We start from the raw sequence: 21,200 nt of genomic DNA on the forward strand, positions 1-21,200 counted from the left end.
AACCTGGCCGCTTAGTTGTGCACCAACTGCAAGCGATGTAATTGATATGCTGGGATGCCAACATATAGTGAGTTTGTGTAATCAATTCGGGAGATTACCAAAGCTAGGATAACCAGAGTCAAGGCCTCAGTGGTCAAGAATCTACTGATCTCCCGGATTCTACGCAGACGGAAAAAGCAGGCAGAGACAACTGACCAATCTAGGCTGTCATGGACAGGTCATTACTGATCATAATCCCTAAACTCTTAACGGAACCTGCTGGAAGTGGAGGACTACCCAACAGTGGAGGCCAAAAATTAGAATTCCATGGGTTAGCAGTTCCTCCTGTGAGAATCAACTCAGTTTTATCAAGATTTAGTTTCAGTTGGTTGTCTTTCATCCATTCACTGATAAATCGCTGTTATGAAATAACTCCCTGAATCTGTTATATTCAATTGTAAATACAACCCAAAAATATGAGGAACGGAATATTGAACATTGTCAAACATTCACCCCCAGTCACAGATCTGGGTTTAATCCATCATCTTTTTTGTGTTGCATTTTCATCCTGAGTGGGAAGGGTATGCCCAGACGTGGGTCCTCTGCTCACTACGCCACTGAAGTCAAGCTATCCTGGCTGATGAGAGCTGAAAGCCCGAAACCGGTCCTAGGATGCTTGATTCCGGTCCAGGGAAGACATGGCCTGGCAGTTCGGTCTGGACTGTTCCTATGAGGCACAGGGTCAAGACTTATTTGCATATGGTTATGTCTGAAGTGGGGTGGCGGGGTGAGCAAAGTAACGATGGATTATACCCAGATCTGTGACTGGGGGTGAATGTTTGACAATGTTCAGCATTTCGTCCATCATCTTTTTGTGTTGCATATTCAATTGTAAAGCACACAAACATAAAGCAAAATCGCTTTTTTTTACCATTAATAGGCTCTATTGTACACCCCAGAAAATTGCCAAGTTTGTAATACAGCCTAATCCCAGGTGTAGAAGATTTGGCCTTAAAAAAGTGGATGAGGAACATTTATTTTTCATCTGTCCTGGAATAAAGGTATTTTGGGCAAACATCGAGTCCATCTTAAAAGATATCCTGGGAGTCACCATTGTATTAAACCCCATATTAGTTCTATTGGGGTGGATAACATCACACCTAGTACATTCAGTAGGGACCAAATCGGTCTATTTGGTATTACTAGCAAGGAGGGAGATCTGTCAACACTGGATCTGCCCACACCTCTGAGTGTAGTACATTTGATTAAGGCAGCTAAATGGATCTGCCGTCTGTGCATGGAAGGCTCTCCTGGGAGGAAGTCTGCAGTGTGGAATGAGTTTATTAGATGGTCTGGACTAGAGGGAAGAGCTGCTGAAACATCATAAGATCTAATGATTACACCAATGGCACCATTTAAGATTATAGCCCGGCTGGCTGGATCAGTGCGGTAGGAACAATGTGAATGCCATAGATCGAGTGGCGGTTAGAATTGGTCCAGCGGTCTAAGTATTTCAGAGATGGTGGTGATATGAGGACATAAAAAAATGTGCATTTCAATCAGGGTCGGATTGTTTCAAGAAATGCCCAGACACCAAAATAAAAGTGGTCACCGATAGTGAGCTAGGTAGCTAAAAAAGTGGTCCACATTTGCAAATCGGACCAAATTTGAACTTGTAAAGACACTGTGTGGGTATTTTGCTAGGTATGGGAGACTGCGTGTATTTGTGTTTGCTGCAGGCAATCTCTGAGTTAATATGAGAGAAATCAACAGTAAAAAAAAGCCCATCTGCCCATAAAACAGCCCCACAAACTGATAAAAAGAAAAAAACAGCCCACACACTGATCTGCAGGACCAGTCCTTCGGACATTGCCTGACTGCCCTATAGGCCAGTCAGAACCTGATTGTAATATTTTTGGTTATTGATTCTGGTGGGTCTCCTTGATGAGGTTGCTGTGACAGTGCTGCCATTTACACATATCTAAGTATTCAGCTATTCTACGCCCTCAGTTTGGATGCTGGATATCTAGGGGAAGAAGACTTGTTTGCAGAAACACAACGGGGCAGATTTACAAGCCCCTTGCGCCTCTTCTACACCACTGTTGCATCTTTTTTGTGACGCAGCGGCGGCGCAAAAGAGGCGCCATGGTGCGGGGTATTTACAACGCGACACATCTTGGGGATGCGTCACATTGTAAAGCCCTGCGCCATAAGGAGGCGTTCCGGAGCAGGGGGTGGGGGGCGTTCCTGCGCAGGAACGACCCTAAAAGTGGCTGAGTGAAATCTACAAGATTTCACTCAGTCACTTTTAGGGCAATGCTGCGTCAAAGCCCTGCGTCTGCTTGAAGCAGGCGCAAGGCTTGACGCAGCATTGGACAGATAGGGCACCCCCGAGCCTTGCTGGAGCTGCGTCGCGCAACTCCAGCAATGCGCCGCCTTTACGGCATCTGTGCCGTTTTTGTCCCATGGTGCGCCGCATTGTAAATGCGGCGCACCATGGGTGGCGGAGCTGCGGCGCACAATAACTGGCGCATTCCTGGGGATGCGCCGTTTATTGTAAATCTGCCCCAACATGTTTTTGTTTCTTTTCATTGTTGCGTACCACACACACATATCAATCCGCTAGTGGTGACAGAGATGATACCTTACAATACTGAAATGAAGCAGCAAAGAAAAGGTTGCATTTTTAATTCTGGACATTAGTCAACGATAACAGATTGATTACATCATGGTGCACTTGGAAAACCAAAAAGAGGGACAGACCGTTTTTTTACAGCCAACATTGGATGGGGCGGATGTGGAATAAAACTATGACTGTGTGTCTAATAGTGACAGGGACGTCATGTGTTGGCTTAGAAAGACGGTTGTTATAGTGCCTAAAATGATTGCAGAACATTTTTATGGGCTGAGTGGAAACAGTAAGTAAACAAAACTAAAAAAAGGTGTTCGAAGTGAATGTGATTTTGCTTTGTGTAGTGATGCAAACGTTCGTAAAAATGATGTGAAATTAGGTGAAATCATCTTAAATGAAAACCCGCCATTTAATGCTATATTTTAGTGTGAAATGCATCCAAAATGGACGTGAAGAATCATTTTGGAAAACACAACTGTGCCTTGAACAGTAGTCACTCGCATTCTGGCCATCCTGAGATAGGATTTGTATCCAAATTGTCTTTAAACTACACCACCAGGTATAACGACTTATTATCGGAAATTTTTGCAGAACAAATGTACACAAAGTACCAGATGCGAGATTACAGCGGCATATTGAAAATTTCCCAGGCCTACAAATAAGTACTCTTTATTGTTTAAAAAAAATAGAAATCTGCCTCTGTCCTACAACCTCCAGTTATGAAATGCCACCAGTTTTTGGACTTCAATTTAGCAAACCCGAGGTTTGAATAATGTCTTGTTTTAACGGGTCCCAGCAATGAGAATGAATTGATTCAGACTTTAAGCAATTATGCTGCTTAAGGAAAACTGAATTTCGAACTAAACCTGTGCTGGAGAGAGGCAAATCATACAATGTATTCATGTCTGGAGAGGCTGCTCTTGAGGTTAAAGATGAACTCGAGGAGACCTGAAATGCAATATGAAGCAATAACAGAGCACGTTGAGACTTTAACACGGCAGTTGAGGCAATAAATGTGCGAGGGGACACTGCAGGGGCATTTGAGGTAATAACTGTACATGTGGGGGTTATTTCAGGCTGTAACTGGCCCGAAAGAGACTGCAATGAACGTTTGTCTGCACTGGGTGTTTTAAATTGCAGCCATGTTTAGCAAGCTGTGGTGAACATGCCATATGTAGCTAAGCTTGACCATATGATGCTGTGTCTCAGATAGTTTTTTGTGCTAGGGAGCAGGGTTTTAGGGTTCAGGGTGGGGGTGCTAGGGTTAGTGTAGTTTATTTGGGATAGGGAGTCGGGTTTTTAGGGCTCAGGGTAGGGGGTTGGGTAGCTTCTAGGGTTTGGGAGTAAACATTTACAACAAAAAAGGGCTGAATTTTAGGGCTCGGTGGGATCCTTACCACACTTATACCTTTATCAATCATGCCTTTAACGAAATCCGTTGTAAAGGTATAAGTGTTGAAGGTATGTGTGGTAAAGACCTGCTCGTTGTAAAGACCGCGTTGTTAAGGCGTGCGTGGTTTAGGCATGCGTAGTTGTGTCATACAACCATCTTGAACAATGATGGAAGAATGGCATGTTCCAGTGAAGATGGGATAAATGCAGGGCCGGACTGGCCATAGTGCTTTTATTATGTTGATTATGCTGGGGACTATAGGGCTATGGCATGGATTTTGAGACTGGCTCTAAGCAAATGAGGCTGTATCTGAGAAAACTGTCTTTTGATAGTTATGTTATTTGTTTATGATGGGTGTATTCCTGGAATATTACTTCTGAATCCTCATATACAGGTAGTAATAAAAAAAGATTAATTTGCTTTAGTAGGTACAAGTTGATTTAATTTACTCAGGACTTGCACAGAAGCCTTTTTTATAATCAGTGATGTCACATCTACTGATGTCACTAAGGCAAAAAGTCGCATTACATGACCTCCTGTGCAGTCAAAGGTTACATGATGTCACTGCGATGTTTGTGGGAGGTCAGATGGCATATGATGTTACTACCCCTATCTCTAGCATTTTGTAGAGTTCCATACTAATTTTGCGTGGAAGTTTGCAGCTGTTGTTAATTGGTCTCCTAATAATCATTCTTGTGGTATAAGGGCTGTCATCGCCACATTTTGGGTTGCACATTTTCAAATCAAAGTGAAACATCATTTCCTCAGTTGCTGTAAAATCATTTTCTTTGAAGCCACATTTTCGACAGATTACATTTCGTGTTTCACTGATAACTATACAGAAAATTTGCAAACTTGACTTATTTGGAGTACATGTGGACTGTCTTTTTTAAAGTTGAGATTTGGAGCTTGCAAACATCACTTTAGCTGTAGAAATAGATGTTTAGAAGGGAAGTCAGAGTTTTTTTTAATATATATACGATCAAGAAACAAACTCGAAGGCATTTCTCAGTGCCATAAAACGCAACATAAAGGTATTAGACAGCTTTGAAGAGAAGGGCCGAGGGAGACGTTTGAACTTGTTCACCGATATCCCCATGGAGGAAATATATGCGGACAATAACACGATTTTAGCTCAGGGCAGCTTTCACAGACACATTATCTTGCATGCCAAGGGCGCACAGCCTCTAAAGAAGTCACACATTAGAAGTGACGAGATAGAGAAAAAAATATTTTCAAATCCTTTGGGCTTTTTGTCCTTTGAAAACACCTTTTTAGGTACAGTGGCCCATTTCTGTATGTAATCAATTCACTCCATGCTCGGAATCCTTAGTAAACATCGATTCAACCTGAAGTCCCTGGAAGCGCGTGCTGGACAATGGGCAATGATTTCCCTACGCCTAACCGAGCTTATCACCTTTGAAGCACGAATTCCTGAGCACAGCGCGATTCACTGCAGTTGAGTTGTCGTCTATACTGCTACATACCGCGCCTAATTGTTTTCTTATCGATTTTTGATTCAGAGCAAGCCGTCCTGTTTAGTAACTGAGAGCTGAGGCTCGTGTTTGCGGTTTGGAATTTTCGAGTGCCGGTGAGATTTCTCAGTCACATAACATATTTAAAAACACGTTTTATCATAATTATGTACTTTCTTTATTTCTCGTGGTTACCTACATAAGGGACATGCGTTTGTGTCAATTTAAAGTGAAAATAACTGCAAACTATGGGGCCTATTTACAAGCCCCTTGCGCCGCCGGTACGTCACTTTTTCCATTGTTAAAAGTGACACAGCAGCGGCGCAAGGGGCTTCTAAATTAGCCCCTATACTTGTTACTAGTCTACCTCCACATATCATAGCAGGATTGATAAAAACACATGAAGTGTTACATTTTATTATTCATGATCGTCTTACAGTTTTTTTCTACGTTTTATATAGCGCGAACTTGACCCGCATGTATCAGGTATCAGAGCGCTTTACATGAGCACCAGATGCATTACACAAGGACACGTATTGTGCCTTCTACCATGTCACTGTTTTGTAACTTTGATAAAATGATCACTAGAAAATGAAGAAAAAAATAATTTGTTATGCAAAAGATATAAAATAAATGAAAGAAATCAAATATACATTCCATGTCTTAATGAATTATCTCTTGTTCTTATGCAGCATCATAATTGTAACCTTGTAGAGACTTTAATGCTCAGATGTAAAGAAATATAGGTCAGTATAGAGGTTCCCCTCATTGTTTGTTATAGACTGTCACTCCCTCCTCTAGACCTTAAAGTATCACAGGGAGTCCCCATTCACCTATGTTACAGTGCAGCACGCATGCCAAGTCGGAACAGGAAGGAGAAATGAAAGCAATTCTCCTTCCTTGCACCTAGCTGAAATAGGCACAGTTTTCTCAGCTAAGCCCAATCTACTGGTTATAGTAAATTGGGTTTAGCGTGAGAAACCTTGTGTGGTTGCATGCACCACCCTTGGTACGCCCTATGATGAAAAGCAATGCAAAGTATCGCAATGTGCTGCTTCTCATTACTTTTGCGTTATTTCCAGCCCTAAACAAGTTTAGCGCTGGACAGTTAATTAGGAAAAAATGATTTTGTGATGCAAACACAGCGCAAAATCTTACTAAATCTCCCCCTTCGTGATTTGCCCAGAATCAGAGGATGTTGAGCGTCGTTGCCGATACTCAAACCCAGTTCCCCAGAGTTGAGATCGACCGCCCAAGCCATTAGGCCATATTCTCTACCCACTATGTTACTTAAAATGTGTAAATATGTTGTTTGGGTCTTTGGCCTGTTACAGACCCATGCTGGCTTTATCATACAAATGTTGTAATTTGTTTTATACTTGCCACATTGAAAGGTATGTCTGCTTCATCCTCGTCCTTAAGTGCTTTGGGCAATTTCTAGTGCTTATATATCATCCATTATCTAGAACGTTCCAGCCTCAATGGATCTTTCCCGCCATATACTAGTGCTTAGAAATTGCAGCAAAGTGGAACTGGATGGGACACAATGCTGATGCAGGCAGAGCAGATAATGCCACAGGGACAATGGAGCTGCTCCAGAGCCAACCTGGAGGTTGCCTGAGGCAATCCTGGCGGTTGCATGTTGACAGAATCATAGTTCAAGGCCTGTGGAATTCGATTTACTTCATCTCATACACCATGTTATCTGGCTTTTAGTTCTTTTTATGTACTTAGGCCTGACACAGAAAGCTCAGCGAAATACAAATATTCAATAGAGAAAAACAAGCAACAGTACCTGCACTTCTTGGTCAAACAAATTATAAACCAAGGGTACAATTCCCTATTTTTTTTCGAAATAAATTGGAACTTAATCACCTTATAAATGTAAAGTCACAAGCGTTATTCTGTGTGTATTTTTCCATTCATATGGTATACTTAACTATGTAGAGAACTCACCAGTAAGGCAGAATGACTGCATTCACGAATTAGGAGTCAGGGATTGAGGGAATTTCTGGGTGTGCTAACCTGCAAGTGGAGATACACACCCACGAAAGTGTGAGTTTCTGATACTCTTGTCAGAGACAAAAGTAAGGCCCTCATTTTAACACAGCTGGAGCACCGCCCAGCTGCTCATTCACCATGAACAATGACACTGCTTGCCCTAGAAGATAATAGTGGCTGGGTCAAGGATGGAAGAGGTCAGGCAGGCGCGAACATCAGCAAGGAAGTGTTTACACAGAGTATCAGAACCAAAAATAACATGGGACAAAATATTGTGTCAAGAATATTGAAAACTATATCATGAAGGTAAGTTTCTTTAGGTAAGTACATGTTTACTATGTATAACTCCACATATATGTACCTTGACGATATATATATCTTCAACTATGTAGATGTGGAGTTTAGAAAAGTAAATCCATACTTTTTTTTTTTTTTTTTTTTTTTTTTTTTTGGAGTTCAACTCTGCTTTATTGTGTTATTGGAGACATGTCACACAGCTTGTCATGCCCACAACCCGGAGGCCGGCAGCAACAAAAAACAGAAATGTACACAGCCTTGTTGCCGGCATCCCGGAGGCCCGGCGGCATTACGTAAGAGGAATGAAGTGGGGGTACTTCTCCGATGTGGCATGATAAAAGAGGATGAGCAGCAGCAGAACAGAGTTTTCCATTGGAGAAGAAAGAGAGCTCTCCCCTCTCCGTTTTTAGATGTGTAATAAAACAACTTAACAACAGTACCCAACAGTGTAGTAACTATGAGGCGAGTCATGCATCATGGTCAGTTAAGTAGCAGTGCATCGGTGTGGCGTGTCATGTGAGCGGAGGCGTGTTTACGAGTGTGTGCAGGTCACAATCAGTCCAGCAAGAGGGCCTCCAGTAGCCGGAGGTTAGGTCGGGTGCGGGGCCCTAGAGAGTCAACCATCAGTGGGTGTCTCGACATAGTGCCAGCAGGGCTTAGGTGAGTCTGTGTGAAAGCAAGGGAGAGTGGTGGTAAGCCAAGGGAGCATAGCCACGGTGCCGGCGGAGCATGGAGTCAGGGGGGAGGGGGGGGAGGCCGACAAGTGAGCAGTGGTCGAGTCTAGGGGGGGGCCCTATTTGGATAATGCAGGGAGGAGGCATGCGCGTGGAAGCAGGGTCCTCAGCTAGGTCCAGTAATGGAACAGTGTGCTATCCTATAGTGGGTTGATCGTCCGCCTGGCTCGCATCGTCTGAGCGTGCGAGGAGATATCGCATCAGTGGGCCCCAGATGTCGCCGGGACGACTCGAAATGGGCAGCAGTTCAGCAAATGTCGTATGCTGATCTTGGCAGTATGTTAAATCGCCCAGCCAGTCCTTAAATTTGGGCGCCCTGCCCCGTCCCCATCGGCACGCCACGCGTCCCTTGGCCAGCAGGAGCGCAGTGTCAACAAATTTCCGGCAAGATCTAGGAAAACGTACAGTGTCCCCGAGTAGGGCCACCATTGGGTCGGAAGGCATTGGTTCTTCCACCATCTCCGCAAGAGCATCCAGCACCTGGTGCCAGAAGTCCGCCACCTCGGGGCATGCCCACGCCAAGTGGAGATAGTCGGCTCCAGCGACATGGCAGCGTTCACAGCGGTCATCATCTGTCAGGCCGAATCGCCGCCTCCTCGCCGGCGTGTAGTATACTCGCTGCAAGTATTTATAATGAATGATCTTTAATCTGCTGCTTGCAGAAATGCGGGAGGTGAGTGCGCAGCAGCGATCCCACTGCTCATCTGATATGTCGAGACCGAGTTCGGCAGACCAGCGCAGCCGCGCATTGGACTCGGGCACCGGAACAACTCCCCTGAGTTGACGATAAAGGCCGGAGACCAGGTGGGCCCCATCCTGTGAGCTTAATAAAAAGTGTAGCGGTGGTAGGGTATCGGGATCGCTGGGAAAGTCTGGCAGGATGTCTCTCATCCCCGCCCGTAGTCGCACATAGAAGAAGAGGTCAAGAGGGGTGCGGTCTTGTGCAGCAAAGAACAGGTCAGCTGACTTGAAGGTGCCATTGGAGAATAGGTCCCCCCAGCAAGAAACTCGCAGCTTTGCACAGAGTTTGCGAAAGCCCAGTTCCCCCAAAAGGGTAAGATCGGGGTGATGCGTGAGCGGTAGCTTGGGCGAGTAGAGAAATTTACAAACCAATTTCTTGGTAATGCGGCGCCATGCATCTAATGTGCATGAGACCGACGTATTCGGTGTAGTAATGACAGATTCAGGACAGTGAAGTAAACCATTAAGCGGGAGGGGATGTACTATCCAGTCCTCCACCACTACATGCGGCATAAAGGGAGTAGGGGCCATCCAGTGGTAAGCGAAATGCGCCTGCGCACACTGATAGTAGGCCTCGAAGTCAGGGACATCGAATCCTCCCTTCTCATAGGGGAGGGTAATGGTTGACCACTTGAGTCGGGGGTTCTTGCCTCCCCAGAAGAGCCGTCGCAGCTCCGACCGCAGGGTTCGGAAGAAATTAGCGCCAGGGAAGTACGGTATATTGATAAAGAGATAAAGGAAGCGAGGGAGTATCACCATTTTTATGAGCGACGCCCTCCCGGCCATGGAGAGTGGCAGGGCGATCCAGCGGTCCACTGAAGCAACAAGTTTGGTTATCGCTACACCGTAGTTGGATCGCAGCGTCTCGTCTCTGTCTCTCGAAATGCAGACCCCAAGGTAGCGGAGATCGGACCGACACCACTCTAGTGGGTAATCAAGGGGGAAGTCAGTCACCGCGTCAGTCAGGGGGAAAAGTTGCGACTTGGACCAGTTGATACGGACTCCGGATATTCCTCCATACAGAACAAACTCCCTAAGCAACGGATTGAGATACGTTTCAGGATGTTTGACATATAACGTGATGTCATCCGCGTAGAGCGACACATCAATCTGGCGCTGTAGGCATTGCACTGCGCCGCCACGATGTAGCTGACGCAGCCTACAGGCGAGAGGTTCGACAGCGATGGCGAACAATAGGGGAGAGAGAGGGCACCCCTGTCTCGTACCCCTGGTTAGTGTGATGGGCTGTGACAGATGACCGTTGATCAGTACCCTTGCCATAGGGCGAGTGTATAGCAGGTGGACCCAGGATATAAATAGTTTAGGAAATCCCATAGCAGCCAGCACAGAAAACAGGTACGGCCATTCAACAGAATCGAACGCCTTGGTTGCGTCCAGGAAAATGGCCGCCACGGGTGTGTCAGGGTGTACCGTGCGGAGTAGGGAAAAGAGCGTGCGGAGGTTGTGGGAGGAAGACCTACCCGCCACAAATCCCGATTGGTCGGGCAGCACGAGTCTGGTCATTAACAGCGACAGCCGGGTGGCCAAGACCTTAGCAAGTACTTTGACGTCGCAATTTAGGAGGGAGAGCGGACAATAGGAATGACAGGATTTGGGGTCCTTATTGGGCTTAAGGAGGGAGGTAATCACCACCTCGCGCATGGAGCAAGGGAGTACTCCATCTCCCAAGGATTCCGAGAAGACCTCGCTGAGTACCGGGGACATGATGTCAATATAAGCCTTGTAGAATTCGGCCGGTATGCCGTCGAGCCCAGGGGCTTTGCCATTCTTGAGGGACATAATGGCCTCGCGTATTTCGTCTTGCTCGAACGGAGCTGCGAGGAACTCTCTATCGCCGTCGCTAAGCCAACACAGCGCAACATCGCTGAGGTAGTCGGCATAGGATACGTCGGGCCCTACGGTGGAGGTGTAGAGTGAGTGATAGTGTGCCACAAAGGTGTCAAGGATCGCATCTGAGTCCCTAACAGCAGTGCCAGTGGTGTCGGTGAGTTCTAGTATGGTGTTATGAGCTCGTGGTGGTTGTGTAATCGTAGCTAGTGCCTTCCCGGGCCTGTCCCCCTCGCAATATTTACGGGCCTGCCAGTGTTTTCCCCTAAACTTCGCTTCCCGCGCAGCCTCCTCCTCATATCGTGTCAGTGTCTCCCTAAATTTGGCCTGTAAGTCGGGGCTGGGGTCGGATACCATTCGCAGTTCCAGATCCCGCAGCTCTTTCTCCAGTGTGCTGAGTGATGCAAGGATGGTGCGTAGCACGCCATGGCCTTTGGAGATGCAATACCCTCTGATCGTGACCTTGAATGCCTCCCATATGTGCTCAACTGAGTCTACTGATCCCTTATTCCTGGCGAAGAAATCTGCGATCTCTTCCCCTAGTTCAGTACGAAACAGGTTATCAAGGAGGACACCAGGGCGAAGTCTCCATTGCGGCCGGGGGCTGTCCCAGCCGGGTGTACGAAAGTGGAGCAAGACAGGGCTGTGATCAGAGTACGTCCTCGGCAGATGGCGAACCCCCACCAATTCGACAGCGACATCTCTTGTGATGAGGAAATAGTCTAGCCGTGCCCAAGTCCCGGTATATGATGTAAAGTGCGTGCCCTCCCGCCCCAGGGGGTGCAGGTGTCGCCAGGCGTCCAGCAGTCCGCCCTCCTCAACGATGCCCTCTAGTGCCTCCCGTGCTCTGGCCTTGTAGGTGCAGACCCCATCCGCTCTATCCAACAGTGGTTGCATCGCTAGATTGAAGTCCCCTCCCCAGACTATGTGTCGTGATGCAATGGAGAGGATTTTGCCCCAGAGAGCAGTGAAAAAGGCTGGTGTGTCAACATTAGGCGCGTACATGGTTACAAATATGAAAGTGTCCCGGCCTATCCTGCCCCATAGTAGCGCATATCTGCCCTCCCTGTCGAGTAAGTCTCCATACTTTTGAAAGGGTACCCTGCGGGCAATGAGGATAGCGACTCCCCTCGAATAGGTGGAGTAGGAGGAGAAAGCTCGTTCTCCGGCCCACCTACTCGCGAAGGACGTCCCGCCCTGTGGTGACAGATGCGTTTCCTGTAACATAGCGACTTGTACGTGACTTCTATCAAGATAGGCTATGACATCACGGCACTTTCTGGCATTGTTCAACCCTCTTACATTCCAGGATAAACAAGTTAATTGCGTGTTAGCTGCTGGAGTGGCCATGGATAGCACAACAAGAACTATAACAGCACCGGCCTAAGCAGCACGGATATATCTCCTCCGCACCATAGCATCGGTGCCCACACCGAGGTTTAAGCCAAGCGTACAGTCTAAGAAATGAGTGCCTCAAAGAGAAAAAAAAGAAAAGAACACCCCTCCCCACCTCCCACCCCAGCATCCCAATCATGCCAGCAGCCAAATACTCCCACCCAGCCCCCCGCCCCACTCCCCCCTTCCCCAACTCAAACAACGTGAACAGCTGGAACTCCAGCAAGTCAAAGGGGATCTCCCAGTAGGGGTAAGACATAGAGTACGTACAGCCACCTCCTAGGCCCCAGCTCCGTATCTGTGCCACCCTCGGTGGAGACTAGGGCCAGGAATGTGGTCCTTGGGTTACGTTACCATAGGGATGAAGAGTCCATGCGGCGTCCTTGTCCATACAGTATCTTTTGGTCCGTGCATCAATGTTCGGGGTGAGAACAAGTCGACATAGGCAGGGTGTGCAGCATAGCAAAGATCAACAGTCAGTTTCCGCGTGGCGCCGGGGGTAAGTCTGCGTTGCCGCGTTCCTCCTCCGCATCCCGGTCTTCTCTACGTGCTCTCCGGAGCGATTTGAGAAAGTCTTCTACCTTCTGTGGGTTGGTGAAGAACCGTTGCTTGCCCTGGTGGGTGATTCGCAGCTTTGCAGGGTATAAAAGTGCATAGTCGATCTGAGCCTCACGTAGTTTTTTCTTCACCGGAAGGAACTTGCGTCGCTCCTCCTGCACCATTGGCGTAAAATCTGGGTAGATGGAGAAGGTGACTCCATTATACTGTAGCGATCTTTGGGATCGGGCTGCCCGGAGGGCAGTGTCCCGATCACGGTAGTTTAGCAGCCGAGCAATGATGGGGCGCGGAGGAAGGCCAGGTTTGGGCATAGGCGCCAAGGAGCGGTGTGCCCTCTCGACGATAAACTGGGGCGAGAAAGCGTCCTCACCGATGGCCCCCTTGAGGAGCTTCTCTACGTACAGCTCCATTCTGCCCGTATCTGTGGATTCCGGAACATTGGTAACCCGTATGTTGTTTCGGCGGCTACGGGCTTCCAAATCCTCATTTTTGGCTGCTATGATCCGGAGGAGGTTGTCCATCCTGGACAGTTGAGTGGTGTGAGTTGTGGCAACGTCTGAGGTATCAGAGATACGTTGCTCTGCAGCCGCAAGGCGTTCCTCATGACGGTCCACCTTGTGCACCAGTGCGTCCAGCCGCGCGGTGACCCCGTCGACCTTCTCTACAACAGTGGCGAATCCCTGGCGCATCTCTTGTATCAGGCCGGACAGGTCAGTGTCTTTAGCTGCGGGGATGGTGGCCCTCGGGGACGACGTGCCAGGGTCCGGGTCCAGCTGCGTCTATTTCGCGCCTTTTTTTGCAGTGTCAAAGCTGAGCTTAGTCTGGCGGTTCTCCGGTCGCACCATGATGGCGCCGGGGCGCGGAATTCCAAAAGCGCGAGGGGCAGTAGCGCCACAGGTAATCTGGCTAGGATATTATCTCCCGGATGTAGGGCCACAGCGCGGGCGAGGCAGGGCAACGCCCCAAAAGTGCAATAAGGGTCCAGGCGGTGGAAGTTCAGGGACCTGGTGAGATCGTAAAGGCCACCGCGCGGCCTGGTGGCTGGGAGGGGAGGTAGCGAAGTCCCAATGGCAATGGTGGTAGGGTCCAGCACACTAGCGTAGCTGTGTAGGGTGGCAGCACGACAGTTCTAGGCGTGTGTGGGATGCAGGGCAGCTGGACCCCAGCGGGGGTGTGCCACGCAGGTGTGATGTTCTACCTGGTTTATCCACAACGAGGCCACCTCGCAATGTACAGTTGGAGGCACGTAGGAGGGACGCCAGGCAGGTGAATGGGGAGCGAGGTGGGTCCCAGCTTCCCCAACGTGGAAGGTGCAGTCTCCCGGCAGTGAGGGGACAGCGTCCCGATGGTGAGCGCTATGCTGGCGGCCAGGGCCGGCCGAGGCACAGTACAGGGGTGGCAGCAAGCTCGAGAGCCCAGGTCCAAGGGTCAGCCCCCGCGCCGGGCAGTGCACTGCTCCGCGCCTTTTCCCACCGGGCGGGTCCAGCACTCTCCGGGGGTCGAGCAGGCAGTGAGATGTCTGTGCCCCGACAGCCAAGGGGCAGTGGCAGCTCCTCCAGCGGGAGAGGCGAGCGCAGCGAGGGAGGGGAGGGGGGCGGGGGGGTCCCCGCACCACCGAGCGGTCCGCCACTCACCCCGATCGTGGGTCCGCCAGCGAAGGTCCGTCCAGGAGGTCCGCCAGTCGTCTCGGGGAGAGGCCTAGCTCCTCGTAGCAATCCCCAGCCTGTATTAGTCCTGCGAGGCCGGACTCGCGCACCCCACCGCACCGCAGCAACGATCGGCAAGTTTTCAACTCGGCACCGCTCCAGCCCGAGTCTCCCAGGGTCACCAGACTTGGACCGAGTGCAGGGATGGACGTCTTGCTGCAACTCGTCCGGAATTCAGGCCGTTTTAGATCCCTTAGGCAGAGGATAACAGGAGGATAGTGTCCCAAGGAGCGGGAGCTGCGAGACTAAGCAGCCATTCCGCTTGTGCGCCCTCTAGCGCCCCTAAGTAAATCCATACTTACATAGTTGCACTTACCTTCTCAATATTTTTGTCCTCGCTATTTTTGACATGATATTCTGTCCACACAATATTTTTCATTCTTATATTCTGCCAATAATCTGGCCCCTGAGAATTCATTCCGTGGTTTTCCCTTTTCAGAAAAATGCACAAGTGTGTAGATATTTATCATCTGTGTGGGTGTGTTTAGCACTCTTTGGGTAGCTTATTACATATTTGTGTGTCCGGTGTGTACCAGATGGCTGTTGGTGTGTTTATGCATGCATAATGGGGTACCTGGGTATCTGATTGTGTGCTTAGTATTTTCATTGCCTGTAAGAGAGTGATCTCCAAAATCAAGAGAGACTAGCTAGGTTTATACAGGTAAGACTCAAAGGAGTACGTATGTCAAGGAAAAACCAGTAGGTTTTATTTGAAAGCCCTCACCCACCAACCTAGTTGGTGGCATGCTGCATCATCGGGCCCCACCACAGTGGCACCTAACGTGCCCCGGGTGTGCTTCGACGCCAGGTTACTGCGGAGCTGGTATAATTGCTGAGTGTGCAATGTGGTGAGTGTGAAGGTGAAGATTAAAAAGCCATACAAAAATCCCAGCACTCGAGGGTAAAAACTATTTTAATGAAACTGGGTATCTGTTGGCAAGTTAAAAGGCAGACGGACACAGTGGAGTATGGATTATGACCTCCAGTGTCCTGTGTGGTCTACATGTTTCAGCCTGGCCTTTCTTGATTTTGAAACAGGCTTTCCTCAGGACCAAGTGAGTATGTGTGGGGTTATAAAATTAATTTACAGTGAGTGTATTTAGGATTTTATGTGTAGCACGCACTAAGGTGCTATATGGGTGAGAAGGGGATTCCCTCTCGCTTTGCTACATATAACATAGAGGGGGAGACATACAGACGTACAGGGTAGAGTCATATTAGCATATTATTGCAAAAACAGTCGTCATTCCACCGTCTTGTAAGGTGAGTGAGCGAACTATACATGGCTAAAGTGTGGTCTTGTCAGTGGCAAGACTCATGTGATAGTTATCTAGAAGCCGGTTGCAGTGGTGATCTAGAAAACGAAAATGCCAATGTGAGGTTCAGGTAAGTGAAAGAAATTCAATTATTGTCCTCACACAGTATTTAGCTGATCAAAGCCTCCTTGGGTCGCCTGGCAGAGAAAAAGACCCTGAAAGAAGGTGGTATTGGTTTTACATAATTATCCGACCTGTAAGGGAAAACCTCAACACCTTACCCCCACAGTAGCTGTAGTGCGCAGCCTCAATTACTCACGAAACTATCGATCTGGTTCCTCCTTGGACCTGTAATCCTTCTGCGGCGCCCGGATGTGAAAGAGGGCTGGCCGAGCATGTTTATTTAAAGGTTCCGTAATTGGCTGCACCTGGGTTAGGGTAGAAACAGAGGGAGGGGTGCCGCGCCGAAAGCGCCATGTCATGCGCGCTCTGCGCATGCGTTCAGCGAGTAGCGGTCCCTATCCGGCGCATGCGCCTACAGGTAGTGCCACTCCGCGCATGCGCGGGTAGGTAGAGGCTAAGAGAGGCTACCGCGCATGCGTGGGAGTTGCCGCGCATGCGTGGAAGAGTGTATCAGCGCTCCTGGTAGCGCTAGTATGTATTAAAACCCTTTATAAAGAGCAAAAAGTGTCAAAAAGGAATGATATGGACACTAGATAGAAGCAATTGGATGTATGGTATGGAGTCGTTAAGCCATACCATGGAATTCGCTTAATACTTAATACTTAATGTATGAGGCTTCTTTTCCCTCTCCATTCTGTGCATAGTCCAATCCTTCTCACATTTATCCTCCTCAATCTTAAATATCCCATACATCCAATTGCTTCTATCTAGTGTCCATATCATTCCTTTTTGACACTTTTTGCTCTTTATAAAGGGTTTTAATACCCTCCCCACTTGTTGTTGAACGTGCTCCACTTCCAACAACAACTCTGCCCCAAGTGCAGGCAGGGAATACCATTGACGACAGTCAACCAATCTTTACTAATGACCAAGAAAAGCCTAGCAGGTTTAGTCTGGTGTCCCGGAATGTGTCAGGGGTAAGATTGAAAGTGTCCCTCCTACATTGGATTCAATTTAATAAATCCTTTGACATCTGCATTCTTCAGAAAAGCTGGAGCACCTCCACCATCTACATACCAGGTTATCTTACGTTCCATCATTCAGCAAGTACCAATAAACAGGGACAGCCAGCAGGGGGTTGTTGATTTGGATTAAAATTGCGTGCCAATGTACGATTCAGGAGCTCCCGTCCAATAGCCCTGAAATTCTAGCTGTGCAAATCAAGGGCCAGAATGGTACTTTGAGTGACATCTATAATGTCTATGCCAGAGGAACCAGAGCAGGAAGGAGGTCGACCACTCTGCTGGAGCTGGACGTACTCCTGGATGAAAGGGCTACAAAGCTGTAATTGATTGCAGTTGGTGACTTTAATGTCACTTATGAACCTCTAGAGGAGGATGACGTATGTGGGACAAGGGAGGTAGAAGAGATGTGGCTTGTCCCCACCTTCACTTACCCCTATCAAAATATGGTCCCAAGTGGCACTCAAGCTTATTGCCATTACCTTGGAGTACGGCCTAAGGGCAGGAAACGGCAGCACAAAGTCAGATAAAATGGGTGCCAACACTTCTAATCGAACTACCAACATTAGCAGCATATACAATTTTTTGCTGGATTTCAGACTGTGGCCTAGAGTGGTCAATATGGCTGTTGGCTCTACCATAGTGACCATAATTCTTCGGAATTCTACCTTGGACCTCCCTGGGACAAACCCTTGAGCCCCCAAATCTAACTCTAATGACAAGGGAGTTACTCCCATCAAATGACAACAGCTGACAGTGACTCAGAGTCCTCATTTACAGAGAAGAACTCTCCCTCTCCTTCTAGGGATGTACATTCTCCCCCATTGGGGCCCCCATGGGGCTGTTTAGTTACATTAGTCCCCTCCTCAAGGCTTGTTTTTGTGGAACTTGCTATACTTTCTCTGCTCCCCCAGGAACCAGTCACTTTACGAGACTCATTAATTTCTTTCTCTACCTGCATTAGTGCGCCAAGCATGTCTGCTGTAGTGTCTCCCCTGGTGCCTGCGTTCTCTTTTTCAGCTTTTCCACTGACATTCACCCCTTTACCTCTATCTTCCGCTGGCATTTCGTCCTCAGCGTGAGCTCCTGCATGTTCACCGTCTGTCTGCGGTGTTACAGCCTTCTGTGCCTCTCTCCACGCTGCCTCGGCTCGTTGCCTAGCAACCATCTTCGCGTCTTCCGTGTTCGTGTCAGTTGCGTCCTCGAGGACGTTTCTAGCAGCAGCAGCAGCAGCAGCAGCGGGAGTGTCAGCGTCTTGATTTTGAAAGATACTCGGGTTTCCTGCATCTACGGATTCTGTCGCTGGATCCAAGGGTTTTCCCGCTAGCATCTCTGCCACGGTGGGTTGACGCATAACTATGTCCCGAGCCTTTTGCTCGTCTCCCTTCGCCGGCTGTGACATGCTTTTACCCGCCGTACTAGTTACTTTTCCGATCACGTTCAGTTTCCGCATGTCACTCTTCTTACTTTTTTCCGCTGGTGGAGGAATTAATTTTCTGATCGCGCCTGTATTCCTTGCTGGTAGGGGATCCCCTTTCCCACTACCAGCTCCCCCTGTCTTCATTGCAACCGGAGTATCGGGGGGTTTCCTTGTTCTATCGGTTACTTTTTCCTTTTCTTTTTCTTGATTAACCATGCGTGTAGGTGGTTTGGGAGCCATATGCCGGCGCGTTTTACCAAAGTGCAGAAGTCCTTCTTTCAGCAGCCTCCAAACCTGCCCAATCCGTAGCAGTTTCTTCTTGAGGGATATCCTTTCAAGCCAGCAATGCCCGGTCTCCATTAGCCTTTCTTCATGGGTGGCACAGGATTATCTTCCATTCATTTCTTGAGAGAAGGAGAGTGCGACCTCTCAGCACAACAGCTCGGCGGCCATCTTGCCTCCCCCCCATTCACCTAATTTTAGTACCCTTCACTTTTCCACTCCAATCACCATACACTGCTTTTTTCATTAGCCACTACTACATTCTGCTGTTCTGCTCTCATACTACATTTCGGTCACGGTAATGCTTACCGGCCGTCTTGTCTCCTGGGTAAGGAGATCCCATATGATGACAATAAGGGCGGTACAGTGTGGCTTCCGATGGGAACAATATATTTTTCTCCTTGTACTCTTGAGTCTCGACTTGACCATTTACTAACTATTACTTCTCACTGACACTGTTCTGTGTGCATTGGGTATAGTGGCTCTTACTGTCAAACTTTCTTTTCTCTTTGACCCCCAGGTATTATTTGTTGTGATATGTTGGAAGTGGAGCCCCTGCGCCGGGACATTTGTTGATATACAACTGCTCCTTTTGGTTACTGAAGCCATTGGGCTTGGGGATTAGAGAGAGATTATCTATGGGATGGCTACTGATTGTCAATACAGATTGGGTGATGTAGAGGTTATCCAAACGAATTCAGTACATATAGAATTGGCTTGATGCACCAGTCAATACTTAGTTGCTAAGTTGGAGTGTAAGCCCAAGTGAGTGACTGAGTGATGGACAGACAGCAGCGATGGGAGTTGGAAAAGTTTGTACTTGAGTTGAATACTGGTAGGAATGGGAGAGCTCGACCTGGCTTCAAAAGCTATCAAATTGTGGGCCACCTTTCCATCTGCCAAGTGTAGTTCTATACAGTCTGTATGGGTATTTGGGTGGATTAACCTTTTAGCATGCAAGATGTCTTCCCTTATGACTGAGTGACAGCCTTTCATGTGACGGATCCAGTGAATGATTTTATTAATAAGAGAGTCTTCTCCTTCGTATCTTCCATGGGAGGGGACTTTGGGCATGTTGGTTTTGTAGATACACTTAGGAGGCAATTGGGCATGCTCATGTCAGACAGTAGAGTGGTTTGAGGGGTTGCCAACTCTGAGCAGTCGAGGAAGGTGGTAAAAAATGAGAAGAGGGCCCTGATGTACAGAACGACCTTTGCTAACTTGTGACCATGCATTGTGCACCCCCTTGGAGGTGTATGTGCAACTGATGACAAAAGGATATTCTTAATGTTTACGCTAGCGCTGGAGACTTTTGTGAGGTGTTCATTGGGTTCTATCGATGGAAGGTTTGTAGGGTTGGTATAGTGGATCAAATTTACTTGCTGGGTAGAGACTGTATGGGGGTTTGACAACATTATCGTCTCTGGTTAGTAAGAGTTTGACCTGTTCAGTAAGGTCTTTGATTGCACATTGCAGCATACTGACTTCTAAACTCAGCTAATCTATGATCCTGGAAGCAACAGGGTAATTCGAGGATAGCCCATTCGAAGGAACCTCACCCCAATTTACAACACTAGCCCTTCCCTGGCCTCCTCTGCTGCTCCTTCCCCATAGCATCATTAAGATCCCCTATCTCCTCCACTCCCTTTTGGGTGCAACTCAAGTTCTGAAGGGGGAGAAATCTATTGCTTAGAATAAGATCGGGGTAAGCAGGGCCCTGGGCTGAGTCGATAGTAAGTCATGCTGGAATCATTGGTTCAGCATCAACAGTAGTGGTGGGTAATGGGAAGTGTCTAGTGTCTAGGGTGAGAAACGTTGTTACTGTGTGTAGTCGGTTTAATAAACATGTGAGGAATGCATTTTTATGGCTTCAAGTTAGAGCTAATTGGGTAATCAGTTAAGTTTAGAGGGACAACTGGTTTGGTCGAATCAGACAGGAAAAGGATTTCCTCACAGTCGACTAAAAGGTCGTTGATGTGGTCTAAGACACAGTTGCTACCTGCAGACTTACGTGCCTGTTTAGCTTTGCTGATATTTACCCGAGCATCCCCGCTCGCACAGTCAGTGGACTTTCTTTTCCCCACATCTAAATCTAGATGCAGATTCACAGATGGGTGGTTTGAGAGGTCACTGCGGTAGCTCTCAGCCACGCTGCAGACCCAACAGTAGTTTTAAACCGGAAACCTCTCCCCAATAGCAGAGAGCACCAGCCCTTAAACTGGCAGCAGATCTATAGTGTCATCAGGTGGGCAGTGGTACAACTCTCATTCAGAAATAGATTACCATATCTCACAGAGCAAGAACAATGTAAGGCAAAAAGCACAGTCACACGGGGTAG

The sequence above is a fragment of the Lissotriton vulgaris genome, chromosome 8 (assembly GCF_964263255.1).
Source record: "Lissotriton vulgaris chromosome 8, aLisVul1.2, whole genome shotgun sequence".
NCBI lineage: Eukaryota > Metazoa > Chordata > Amphibia > Caudata > Salamandridae > Lissotriton > Lissotriton vulgaris.